Below are 14,486 nucleotides of genomic sequence, written 5' to 3'. Positions count from 1 at the left end.
CAGTTTTACTAGGCTTAGTGTCCAATGTGCCCACAGACTCTTCTGCTATGAGGGAATAGCTGTAGAGATAGCTTATGAGTTACAGAAACAGCATAGTTCACTGTGCTATTCTTTTTGCGTAAAACCCATAAAATTCTATGGGAATTATGGAAACAGAGTAGCTCAGCCAAGATCATCTGTTTTCATCAGCCTGACCACCTCGACCATTGCATATAGGGTGGTCGTGGGCAGGAGGGGGGCCCTAACTCAAGATAGGTGAGGGTCCTAGAGCTGGGACCTGCACCTATCAGGCTTTTATTATGCCACCTCTGGGACCCTTAACTATTTTGAGTTAGGGCCCACCTCCTGCAGATATGCCATAAAAGTCAGAGATGGCAATACATCTTTAAGAACCAAGCATTTTTTTTTTTCATAACTGCTTACCAAGAGCCATAACTTTCTTTATTTTTTCAGTAACGTAGCTGTGTGAAACCTTATTTTTTGCAGGATGGCATTATTTTTAATTGATTAACTTTTATTAACGGTTTCTAGAGGAATGGAAAAAAACTGCAATTCTGCCATTATATTTTGTAGTAAATTTTATGCCATTCACCATGCAGCATAAATAACATGTTACCTTTATTCAATATGATAACAGCAATACCAAATATTTATAGGTTTTTAATGTTTTACTACTGTTATGACCAGTGAGTGTGGACCCACTGTGCCAACCAACCGTTTTGGCTTTGGGCTAAACCTAAGAGCGTTATCCTGCTCGTTCCCCAGTATTCACCCTATAACTCCTGTACAAGTATCTGGTCTCTGCTGCAAGAAACTGAGCAGGCCGCTACCTTTTGGAGTAGTCCTGGTGTGGTTGGTAGCTGACCCATGGGGGTTGGAAACACTGGTGCTACGCACCACGTCACAGGCCAAAGTGTAGTATCTTGATGTGGACCTTATGTCGGAGCAGGGGGAGTATAACGATATCCAGGTTACAAGTCCGAGGGCCGAAGCAGGCAGGGTTCAAGCAAGTCCAAGTCACGATTCCAAAGTCAGGGCAGGCAGAGTTCAGGAAAGTCTGGTAAATGGGTCCAAGGTCAGTAAACGGTAGATCAATATCAGAATGGCTTGCTAGGAACTGGAGACAAACTACACCAATACTCAGGCAAGGAGGAAGTTCCCCAGATGAGCTTAAATAGGAGCGTAATCAACTATTAACCCTACAGCTGGCCTGAGAGCATGGAGAATGGTTAACTCCTGATGGAAAGCATACAGCACTGCTGATAGAAAATAAAGAGTTATTCATGCAGGAAGGACAGGACAACACCCACGTCTGCCCGCAATAGCAGGAGGCTGGCAGACATGGGCACCTGACCTAACAACTACTTTTGGACAATAAAAGTAATTTTTAAGAAAAAAATATATTTTCGTGACCCCATATTCTGAGAACTGTAACTTTTTTTATTTTACCATTGCTGGGGTTTTGTGTGATTTTTTTGAGTTCACATTTTCATTGCTACCATTTTGGGGTACATGTAATTTTTTAATTCTGTTTTTGGGAGGCAGGATTATCAAAAAATGCAATTCTAGCTCTGTTTATGTTTTTTTTAAGCGCCATTACTTCCATGGCATACATATTTCAGTACATTACATAAGACAAAACAAACACAATAGAAACGACTAAATCAGTGACAGACTGGTATAGTGGGAGAGAGGTTCCTTTCCACAAGGGCTTACAATCTACACGGGAAGGGTACGAATACAGTAGCTGGGAGTAGAAACTGCTCATATGGTACTATGGCAGCAGTAGGGTTACCGTAGGTTGTAGGTTTTTCTGCAAAGGTGGGTTTTCTGGGCATTTTGGAATGTTTCGGTAGTGGGGAGATTCTGATTGTTTGGGGTAGGAAGTTCCAGAGTATGAGAGATAGACAAAAGGAATCTTGTACACCATTATGTGAGGATTGAGGAACAAACAAAAGGAGAGTAAAGAAGGAGGTTTTGTAAAAAACAGAAATTACAGAAAAGCACAGTTCCACTCACCTCTGCACTTAATGTTTAAGCCATTTTTGACCAATGAAATCCAATCCAGAGGAACACTGCCTCTGGTGCAATAGACAAGTTGCACAAAGGAATACTCTGGTCTGAAGCCCCTTTTACATGGGACGATTATCATTCTGGTCATTCAAAATCCTGCTCTACCGTGGGGGTTTGAACAATAATCATCCTGTGTAAAAGCATGCAGAAACTGAATGACTGGACGAGAAACATATATTTATTTAGTTTTAAGCATTCTTAAAATCCTGAACGACGATCATTTGGTGTGAACAGCAGCTGGTTAGTACTGAACGACCGCTGCTTACAGTGAATGGAGAGGGTTGGGGAAGAGCGAGGAGAGAACTCTCCTCCAGCCACCCTGCCTCCCTGCTGGCCATGCTGTGAGCAATCCAGCAATGCTCGCTCCTGTGTAACGGCATGGGAGCGAGTATAAGTGTCGGGCACTGTTTGCCTGACACGTGCCTTGTGTAAAAGGGCCTTTAGGATAAAATCCAAAATGTATTATTGTGGCAAGGTAGTACACAGGATGGCCTGCAGAGAGTGAAAAATCAGGCATTATGTGTGCTAATCAGCAGGGACAGCTGTATGGGTGTGCCTGGAGGAGATAAAACATCCAGACATATTGAGTTCCCTGCTGAAAACCGGGAGAAAGATGTTGCAGAGGAAGCTTCAGGAGCTACAAAGCCTTAGGTCCAGCATGAATTAGACTGCGTCTGTCACGAATCTGACAGGGTAGGATGCCCCCAGACACCCCAAGAGGGGTAATATGACAAAGAAAGTTCGGTATGGAAACCCAAAGGTTTGTGTTATGTGCCAGGATGCTGATGCTGTAATCCTTTGCTGTGTGCAATAAAGCCGGCAAAGCCAGATGGTTGAAGAATCCAGTTGTCCAGCGTCTGTCTGAGAGTGATGCCAACCATCTTACAGCAGAAGATGCGAGTGAGTAATCCCCAGGTTACCACATTATGTAATCCAATACAAACAGCACTGTAGACAAGCAGACCCAACATGTTTCGAACTGAACAGTACTTAATTGTGTCATGATGATTAAAAACTGTTCGAAACATGTTTGGAAAGTAGTGTGAGAATTGGAGGTTGGTTTGTTTGCAATGCTGTTTTTATTGAATTACAATAAAGAACGTCTATCATTATGGGACTAGCGCTACTCAGCACCATGGCCATGACACTACAGATGTTTTGGCAGTTCGGGAGCCAACGGTCCTCCCACTGGTCCAGCACTCAGCATGAATGCACAGATATACATTTAGGGGGGAAGACACTAACAACTGGGAAGTGAGAGCAGTATACATATTTACAGAAGGACACATCAGAGTGTATTACAGAAAGGGAGGTAACTGAAAGCTCCTGGGGCACAGGTCTCTCCTAGCAGAAGAGTGATGAGGGGAGAGGTGGATTAGTTGGGGATCACAGTTGAGGGTGGATTGGAGAAGCAATAGAGGGTTGGAGGTTGCAGAGAAGGATTCTGAGTGCACAGACAATGTATTATAGCACACAGAGCAAGGGCTGTCTCACATAAGCGTATGGTAATAGCGTATTATGCACGTGGGTTTTGTGCGTATTATATGCTGTACCAATATCCCATAGGCAGCCATGTTGCCTCTCACACAAATTGCGCAAAATATGTACGCAAGTAAAATTGCAGCATGTTTTATTTTGACACGTATTACGAGCATACATGTCAAAATAGTTCATGACGATGGGCAGCATGCAGCCAGTATGCAGTTGTTATTTATGGTTGTGGCAGAACTCTGGTGTAACTTGCACCTTTTTTGGCGCAAATCAGTTTAAATAGATTTACTATTGATTTGAGCCAAAAAGAACACAAATTACACTTCCTACTCCGCTTTTCAAAATTGTCTAGTAAAGGGGGTGCGGTTTAAGTAGAGTGAGATTTTTAGAGACATTTATAAATGCAACTTGTTAAAAAGTTGCAAAATTTGACACAATCTTACTCCTGTAGCTAGGTGGTATACACTGTGATTCCACATCTTTAGGGCTCTTTCACGTGGCCGTTAGCATTTTTACATGTGCCTGTTCAGATGGCACGGGCCCGGCCCATATACGCCAAGCCCACAATGCCGTTGGGCAAGGGGAGGCAGTTTAGCCCTGCTAAGCTGTTCTCCCCCTTCCCTCCCCCTTGCTGTCTGTCTGCAAGGGGACGAGGCAGGATGGAGCAGGAGCTTAGCACACTAGCACACCCCTCTCTGCCCCTTGTTGGCAGCCAGCAATGGGTGGGGGGCGCCCTCCCATTGCAAAGGGGCAGAGGGGAGGAGGGAAGGCGGAGGGAGTTTAGCAGCGTGACCTTGACTCACCGGCAGCTGTAATTGGCTCCCATAGGAGTCTATGGCAGCGGTGGTATTCCGGTCGGGAAAGATAGTTACAGGATTATCTTTACTGCCCGGCATAAAAGCGCCCAGTGCTATATTGGCCGGCTGGGCGCTTTTACGTCGCAGGAAAACTCCTGTGTGATCTGATGCATGGGAATCCAATGCATCAGATGGTAGCGTATATCGGCCGGCCGTGAAAACTGCGGTCGATATACACTCGAGGGGGGGGGGGGGAAGCTGCCAGAAAAGTGGCATCAAAAATTCTCCTGATGATAAATTTCCTCTCGTTATGTTAGCGTATACAATATAAAGTAAAGTTAAATTCAATTACTCACGTGCAGAAACATGAGTAATAATAATAATAATAAGCGCTGTGAAATATGTTGGCGCTGTATAAATGAAACTTATTAAATTAAATTGCTAAATCGAATTAATATGGATTCAGGTGAAAAAAATATGTTTTTTACAGCTGTTTAGAAAAAAAATGGAGTTCTTATTTGCTATACTGCTGAGCGAAAACTCCCGAATTATAGCCTTTGCTAGATAAAAGAGAGTTAATGCTGTGTATTGCCATGATTCCTGGGTAATTAAAGAGCACAAGTGTCTGCTGCCCTGTGTTCATTACGGATTATGTTATTCTAGTTTAAGGTAAAAAGGTGCAATCAATTAAGGAGATGATCATTTCCACAAAAGATATAAAGGCAGACAATCAGCATGTGAAGAGACTGAACATCACTGTCACTAAACATGATAATTACAAGTAATTACGTGAAAATGCTCCGGGCCTTTGAAGTCCAGGACTCCCACCGTTTATAGCATTTTAACATTGTTACATGCCAAGGCTGTAAAATACAACAGTCTCTGGATAAATACTTGAAGCTATTTAATTTAGAGATGTCAGGCTCCACAAAGTCGGCTGTGTTTGAAATGGATCTTTTATGCTAATTATTATGAGCCTGTATTATTGGGTGTTGTCCACTTTAAAAGTTCCCGTTGCTTTAAGAAAAGTGTACACACAACGGCGCTTCTTTCATAAGATGTCTTATGACTTGAATAAAACAGTTATTTACTCACATTATATTGTTATTTATTCCCAATGCTACACAGATGCAAAAAAATTAAGGAACTACTGAAGAGAGGAAGGATAACGAAATTATAACGAAAATGGTTAACAAGTTCAACTAGGGAAGTGGATGGGAGCATGGTGGCTCAATGGCTAGTACTGTGAACGCTGAATTGAGGCTGTTAACTCTTTAAATGCCCAAATTAGTATTTGAGAGTCCCGAATGACCCCTGAAATACAGGTTTTTGTCATGGCAGCCTGGGGCCTTCTGAAGGCCCCCAGACCTGCCATGGCTGATTGCCTAGCAAGCGATGCCTGTGGAATAGTATGATAGACTACCTGTCAGAACTCGGGATAATGCGATACTGTGGTATTCTCTTGAACTCTATCAGAGAGCAAATGATTGCACGGGGACTAAAAAAAATAAATGTAAGAATTAGTTTAAAAAAGTTTTATTAATTATTAGAAAAAATAAAGGGTTAAAAAAAAACCTTTTCCCATATTTAGAATAAAAAGTCAAAACAAATATATATTTGTTATAGCTGCCACTGTAAAAGTCTGATCTATCATTATTTATCCCACATGGTCAACGTCGTTAGAAAAAAAAATACACTGTCAGAATTGCACTTTTTTTGTTACTCCGTCTCCAAGAAAAAAATGTATAAAAAGTGATCAAAAAGTCATGTGTACTCCAAACTGGTACAAATAGAAACAACAGAAAAATCCACAGAAAATAAGCCCTCAAACAACTATGTAGATAGAAAAATAAAAAAGGTTATCGCAGTAAGAAGATGGCGGCAGAAAATACATTTTATTTTTTCCCCCAATATATTTTGTCTTTTAGAAGTAGTATAGCAAAAAAACTATATAAACTTGGTATCGAAGTAATCATACCAACCTATAAAATAAAGTTTTCATGCCATTTTGGCTGCAGTGTGTACGCCATGGAAACAAAATCAAGTTGGCATGGTATTTTTCTTAGGAAGGTCCCTTTGATAGGAATTTGATGAAAATTGGGATGTAGGTGTTGCCAGAACAGACATAAAGATAGATGTTAAGGAATGATACACCCAGTATTTGTGTCTATATTCTACGTCCACATGGCTTTCCACTCTCCAGACACATTGGCATGTACATTGACTAAACATAAAATTGGTTCTGGGGGTTACTGGAGAGATTTGGGGAAAATATGTACATTAGCTCTCCTTCAAAAGGAAGGGATTTCGATTTGGCTGGTGTGAGGAAGTTTTCTCTTTTGGATGAGAGTTAAAATTAGTGTTATTGTGTGAGTCACATTCTCACTCTTTACTTACATAGACTTCAATAACATAAATCACCACAGATTGGACAAAAAATAAGGCATCAACCAACGGTCTAATCCCTTTCCCTCCAATGCCCTCTTAAGAATGTATAGTTGTAATATTTCCCTAATCCCTATGGATTGCGTCACTATGTTGCATTTCCCAATAGAGGTACCAATCTACCAACGGCAACTACCAATTTATCACTCGTGTCTTGGAAAATGTAAAGCAATAGGCCATGGAGTATATAATGGTTTCAATAAAATGGACGCTAATTGATGAGGTTTCTGTTGGATATGCCCAAAAATACCACAAGAGGGTAATACTGATATGTATACTGGTGTCATCCACCCACAATAACTGGATCATATGTGATCTTGTTTAATAATCCAGTTATCAACAGTTGCTCAATTTGTCTTCTCTGCTGATCAAGTGTACTAATGTCTATGGAAGCAGATTGGGTGAGTGGTGTCCATACATCCCTGGTAACACCTACCTTGTAAGGTGCACCCATATACATTAATAATAAATAATAATAATCTTTATTTGTATGGCGCCAACTTATTCCGCAGCGCTTTCAGGCATGGATAAATGCAAAACAATACAACAATTACAATGTGAGGTACATTGGGTTAGACACAAATGGGTTGAGGGTGGTACAGGAGGTACAGGGGTTGGGGAACACAAGCAATAGGAAATTTCATGTACAGATCATTTATTAGAAGGCAAACAGGGTGGGACACCATAGGGAGGGGCGAGGGACTAGGTCAGGAGATTTGGTATGCTTCCCTGAAGAGGTGCGTTTTTAAGGCACGTCTGAAATTTCGTGCATCGGGAATTGTCCGGATGCCTTGGGGTAGAGCATTCCAGAGGATGGGTGCTGCTCTAGTGAAGTCCTGTAGGCGAGCATGTGAGGTTCGTATTACAGGGGTGTTTAGTCTGAGGGTGTTAGCCGATCGGAGTGAGCGGGCTGGGTGGTGTACTGACAGCAGGGAGGCGATGTATGGTGGTGCAGCGCCGTGCAGAGCTTTGTGAGTGAGTTAGAGGAGTTTAAATTTAGTTCTGCAGTGGATGGGCAGCCAATGCAGCGACTGGCATAATGCAGAGGCGTCTGAATAACGACTGGATAGAAAAATGAGTCTAGCTGCTGCATTTAGTATGGATTGGAGTGGAGCGAGTCTAGTGCGGGGGAAGCCATTGAGTAGCGAGTTGCAGTAGTCTAGCCGGGAGTGGATGAGGACAACCACGAGCGTCTTTAACGTATCCATATATATTTAGTTCTCCGAACCCACTGATTTTAGCAAGATCGGATGACTCTCTAATGTATATGGTGGTTGCTCAATTTTCCCTGGCAGATTACATTGGAGAAAAGAAAGATTGCTGAATTTCAAACCCCGATTCTATTGTTCCCCCCTGGAGATAATACACCACCAGAGTTATGAGCTTACATCCCTAAAAACAGCCAAGCCTACATGTGTATGGTGCAGTCAGAGGAAACCAATGTCGGATGAACGATTTTGCAGTCATTGTTTATTTAATAATACAAATTTTCAGAAATTCATGTTAAGAATGACAAGTAACCACCAACTGCAACATTAGAGCCAGGGCCAAGGAGGAAAAGAGTGTAAATGTGGAAGCATACTCAATGGCAGATCCCTCCCAGGATCTCAAAGACTATTAGCTTCAGATAAACATCAATTTGTTGGGGCAGCAGGGGATCAAATCAAATTTAGCAATTTGCTGGCATTTTCTATGCTACAGACTATGTGACTCCAGATCTAATATAAATAATCCAATATAAACTGATTGGATTATTACCAGACAAGAAAATGCAAGGAGAATGTGGCTGTTATCAGCTCCTGTTGACAGTCGTATTCTGATTGTATTAACAGCCCCCTAGGGAAGTGCTGTCGAGTCAAGCATTGAATTAAACCATGTGTGGTCAGCATAAACTGGACCTATCAGGCCCTGGCAGTTCTTGGTATAGAAATGTGGGCACGCAGATTAAGGATTTCTTTCACTTTTCAATTGAATTAGCAAATCAATTAAAAAATGTCAAAATCTTGAATTCACCTGTTCATGGCTGGATTTATTGTCTATCGATATTATACATCTAAAAGACATAAAAGATTATGAGAGACTCTTATATAAAATGAGAGCTGTGGATCAGATTTAGCAAGCAACCAATATATAGGATTGAATGGAGATTACATTAGATTGGGAGAAATTGTGGAATTTCTACAGGGCTCAGACATAGTGAGGGCAAAAGAGGCAAATGTCTTAGGCCACTCACACACATACTGTGGGGAAACACTGCAATGTGACCTTCGTTTTCGGGCCACAGCTTGTTTTAGCGCACCCCGTCATTGTGATGGATGTTGAGGTGTGCTAAACGCTGAAAAATAGAGCAGACAGCGCTCGAAAATTGCAACGCGGAAAAGCGCCGTCCAGCGCTGGGATCGGGCACATATCTGCCAGGCCCCTTTGAAATCAACGTGGCCTTAGGGTTTCCATTATTTAAAGGACTCCACCATATCCTTAACCCATTAAGCATCAAGCACAGAAAATATAGGAGGAGCCGGAGGAAAAGACAGAAGGGGTTTATAACTGCTTCGGCCTTTGCTTTTGCAGGCTACGTAGCGCTCATTGAGAATAGAGAAAGCAGCAGTGCCGTTTCCTGTATGGAACACAGCGATAACATGATCACCGGCGATCTGAAGCATGGTAGAGCTACAGGATCTTAGCAGACCCCAGTGACTACTTAACATTAGGGGGATGTTTTACCTTGTAACTGGATGCCCCAGTTATGGTGGAAAATTATAAAATAATTTAAAAAAATGACAGTGTGAATGTTCCCAAAGGTCTTATGTCATGTGACTGGGATCATAGATGTTAAAAAAATATATATACAAAAAAGGTTAAAAAATACAGAATAAAATACAAATCTATTAAAAAAAGAAAATAACCCACCGCCCACACCTGCCTAAACCATCATCATATCCGCCCTCTAATCTGACACTACAAATTATATAACAGAATTTCAGAAATTAAACAGAGAACCCATTCCTGTACCTTATTTTGCATAAGTATACCAATTTGAAAAAATAAAGAATTATAAATTAAAGAAAATCTTTTTTAACTTTTTTCTACACATTACCCCAAAATAAACAAAAAAGGCTAGAAAAAAAATTTTGTGAAAAAATTTTATTTAAAAACTAGCCTTATATGTCTCAAAAAAAGCTGCAAAAATAATTTTGGGAGCCCAAGAAAAAAAAATAGGGTCCCAAAAATGAGCACATGCGTAAAATTAATAAAAATAGTCTTGTCCTTAAGGGGTTAGGGACAATTCATATCACCTACAAGACTGTGATGCGAGACAATAGCACTGTTACTGTATTACGTATATATAGGTGCAGCATCTGAGGAGTGGGCCACGGCCTAGGAGACAGCGGGGTAGTGTTTGGGCCTTGTCACAGTGGCTCTACCGTCTCCCACCCAGAGAGTAACCGGTGACGTGTCCAAGGGCTGAGGGCAGGTTAATAAACAGGGAACCCAATACTGGATTACCTTAGTCCTATTTTGTGTCACGCGTGACCCCACCGTTTCTTCTGCCACGGGGGAATTCCTGTATGGCGGAGTAAACTATTTCTCGCGTGGCCTCCGTGGGGGAATTCCGGGTTCTCTAAGTAAATCCACATAAACGGGATTCTTTTAAGACACAGCCTCCAAAAACGGATGGCCAACTGGTCCCTTTACTTGAGGTAACTTAAAGGGGTTGTCCCGCGAAACAAAGTGGGTCTATACACTTCTGTATGGCCATATTAATGCACTTTGTAATGTACATTGTGCATTAATTATGAGCCATACAGAAGTTATCAGAAGTTATTCACTTACCTGTTCCGTTGCTGGCGTCCTCATCTCCATGGTGCCCGTCTAATATTCAGCGTCTAATGGCCAAATTAGACGCGCTTGCGCAGTCCGGGTCTTCTCCTTTTCTCAATGGGGCTCCGTGTAGCTCCGCCCCGTCACGTGCCGATTCCAGCCAATCAGGAGATCAGGAGGCTGGAATCGGCAATGGACCGCACAGAAGCCCTGCGGTCCACCGAGGGAGAAGATCCCGGCGGCCATCTTCAGCAGGTAAGTAATAAGTCACCGGAGCGCGGGGATTCAGGTAAGTGCTGTGCGATGTTCTTTTTTAACCCCTGCATCGGGGTTGTCTCGCGCCGAACGGGGGGGGGGGTTTGAAAAAAACAAAAACCCGTTTCGGCGTGGGACAACCCCTTTAAGAACAACTTCAAAATACGCGCCAGCAGGAAAACAGTTCAGTAGTTTGCATTTTTCTAAGCTAGTCTTCCTCCCAAAAATGGAGGGCCTCCATGGACCTTAATCCCTTAATGAATTTCTCAATTTAAAGGGACTATAACACCAAAATACCCAATGTTTTTTATTAAATAAAACCAGATAGAGAAACATTTTCCATTTTTCTAATATGTTTTTATTTTAGGGTTGTGGAATTTTTCATTCTGTTGTTTATACATGACTATGGGGGCGGCCATCTTGTCTGAGCTATATTTAACAGCATTTAGAGATGCTTTACAGCAGCTTCATCAGCCATTCACAAAATGGACAGGAGCTGGTTTATAGGCTTGTATGGGAGACTGTACTATACATGCTCTGTGACCTGTGCAGAAAGGTATTGTGCAGGGAGGGGAAATAAATAGTCAAAGCTTATCACCAATTGTGAATGGAGGAGCTTGTGCTATCTACATATAAGGGAAAGAAAGGATGATTGCTGTTAAAACCGAACCATAAGTGAAGACAAAATGATTATTGTTCACCTTCTCTGTTTAAAAAAATGTTTTAATAATAATAATTGAGTCTAAAAGCACCTTACTCCAGCCATGATCCTGAGATGACTGCAAAGCTTTTTTCATAGATCAGGAAGTGACAGTCTAGTACTTGGCTTTGTGGCCAGTGTGAAAAATGCTGGATTTTAAGATTTTTTAAAGAAAAAAACCTTAGTTGTGACTGAAAATTAAAGAAAAAAAATCACTAAAATTTTTAAAAATTATGTTTAAAACGAAAATGTGATTTATATAATGAGTCATTTTCTGATGACACATTCGCTTTAAGATATTTTCTAAACTACATTTCAAAACGTGTCAGTGGAGCAGAAAGTAAACTTATTCTAAGAATGTTTTGGTAGAGTTCTTCCATTAACTTCCATCATCTGAGTGGGTCTAAGAGGAGGGATGTGGACTTTTCAAGTTGCCAGAGCCTCTTTCTGTCTTAGCCAATTTCCCAACTAATTAATATGTTTAGCGTTTACAAAACCACAATTCCCAGCTTCCCTTCAGGTCAGCTTCACAATATGTTTTCAATATCCACACATTTTACTGATCAGGAAAGACATCTACCAGTATTCTGCTATCACCGGAACTATTTTCCCATTGATATAATTTGCTCTAATCAATTGCTACTTTCGAATGTTTTCATGCTGCATTGCTGGATGATTGTGGTTGCTCTATTTGTGTGTCATTTTAATAGCTATGTAACAAATTTCCATAGATAGAAGATTGTTGGTTTGTCTACACAAGCATATTTATCTTTGTTCTTAATTATATATTCTCCGACTTTGCAAGACTCATAGCACATCCTGATAGCCTTAGGTTGGCGAGGTATGCCGAGAGTCAAATTATAAACAACATCTTGAGAGGCATAGGTTGGAGAACACTCTTTTGAACCAATTGAAAGTCTAAAAGTCGGTGCCCAATACATATAATAGGAGTAAAAATGTTTATTTTGCTAAGGAGGAAAAATGTTTTTCATAGAAAATAATGGTTCCTGTCCTAAGAAAATATGGCTGGACTTACATCTGAAAAATCAACACTCTGCTGTGTTACCGATGCCAGTGACACAGTAAGGATTCCAGGGGCCAGAAGATTTGTGATTGGCAGTTGATATTGGTGAGACACCTGGCTGGGTATGACCAGCTTTAGTGGTAACTCAAAATAACTAGCTCAACTTTGACACTGGACTGATAAGGGGCTACAATCTATGCATGAAAACCCAATCACAGGCACTATGTGTTATTGCTAGGGTTATGGAGTTGGAGTCATATTGTTGGAGTCAGTTTTGGGCGGAGTCAGTGTTGGCTGAAATGTATTCTATCTTCGGCTTCAAAATAAATATGATATACTACTGTATAGCATATTGTCACCGCATGTCAGCTTGTGCTCCTGGTTATTGTGATGCTATGCACTGACAGGAGCACAACTCTGCAGGTAGTGGTTGATTAGGTTGGCTGTGAAATGGATTGTTCAGCCAGCCAATTCATTGTATTGTGCACATATATTCTGACCCCTCCTATAAGAGGGCGCCAGTTATTCTCCTGGCATTATTCTGGTTTTAGCATGCATGCAGGTCAGATATATGTTTGTCAATATCTTGTCTAAACACCATCAGATGTAATGCCTGAGTCTGGTCTGACCTATGTCTTATCTGAGCAATGTTCTACTTAAGGTATTAAGTGAGGCAGGGGTGTCCTGTCAGCTAAGTACCTGCGGTTATTTATTTTGTGTGGGCTTATTCACTTCTATTCCATTATTTATTTTCTCTATCTTCCATCTAGGTAGGAAAAAAATATATTAGGGTGGAGCTACCTAAAAGAGTGACTGATTTCGATATATATAGGTAGAGGAATGTGCAGAAGATGTGATTCTTCTATCTCATGAAGATGGTGGGGGTCAAAAAGACCTTGGGTTTTGGGGCAGCCAACCCACTGATAGTCACACTGGCAGGTGAGACTATTCTGATAGATAAGTGAAAAGAAAAATGTGATGGGTGTAGGTGCAACTGATCAAAATATAAAATTCAGTAACAATACAAGAAGTGAGCTCAGCTTCTGCATTTTATACCAGCATAAAAAGACACGTTTCGAGGCAACACCCCTTCTTCAGTTATAGCTGGAGAAGCTGAGCTTACTTCTTGTATTGTTATTGAACTTTATATTTCGGTCAGTTGCGCCTACGCCCATCACATTTTTCTCCTCACTTATCTTCCATCTAGCAACAGATTAGCGTCCCTAGGTTCCTGACATGGTCCCGCAGGGTCTATCACAACAAATTGTTTAGGCATAGCGTTCTCTTCCCTCTATTTCTATTACTTCCATTCCATTTTCTTTTATTCTCGTTTCTCTAATAAAGTGTATATATTTCATCATATCCATGTTAGTCATGTTTCCATTCCTGGTAACTCACTGTTCTGTTTGGACATAATATTGATGCCCATGCAGACTGCATGCAGATAAGCCCTGCATGGTCAGAATAACCGGTCCTTTTAGGACATTGCCTACGTTTTTATCTAACATGCCGATGACATCCGTGAAGGGTACCGTACTCGCACCCTGCTCGAACATAACACATACTAAATCTGATGTTACTATTTCACTGCATGAAATTTATAATATTATCATAAATAAGCAATATTTGAAAGAGCCAGAGTCAGAAAAAGTAGAGGAGTCGGAAATTTGGCTTACCGATCCTGGTTACTGCAATAAAATGCTGTATGGCAATCATATTCCAATCTACTCAACAAGTACCAGAATCTCGAGTCCCTTATGTCTCGCATGGCTATCAAAGCAAAAAAAAAAACCTGCTGCCAGCAATTACATTGAATTACAATTATACTTGGTAATTATTGTAATTTTTTGTAGAACTTTTAGAGTAATCATTAACAAGT

The sequence above is a fragment of the Eleutherodactylus coqui genome, chromosome 7 (genome assembly GCF_035609145.1).
Source record: "Eleutherodactylus coqui strain aEleCoq1 chromosome 7, aEleCoq1.hap1, whole genome shotgun sequence".
NCBI classification, from domain to species: domain Eukaryota; kingdom Metazoa; phylum Chordata; class Amphibia; order Anura; family Eleutherodactylidae; genus Eleutherodactylus; species Eleutherodactylus coqui.
Note: the sequence above shows the minus strand (reverse complement) of the source record.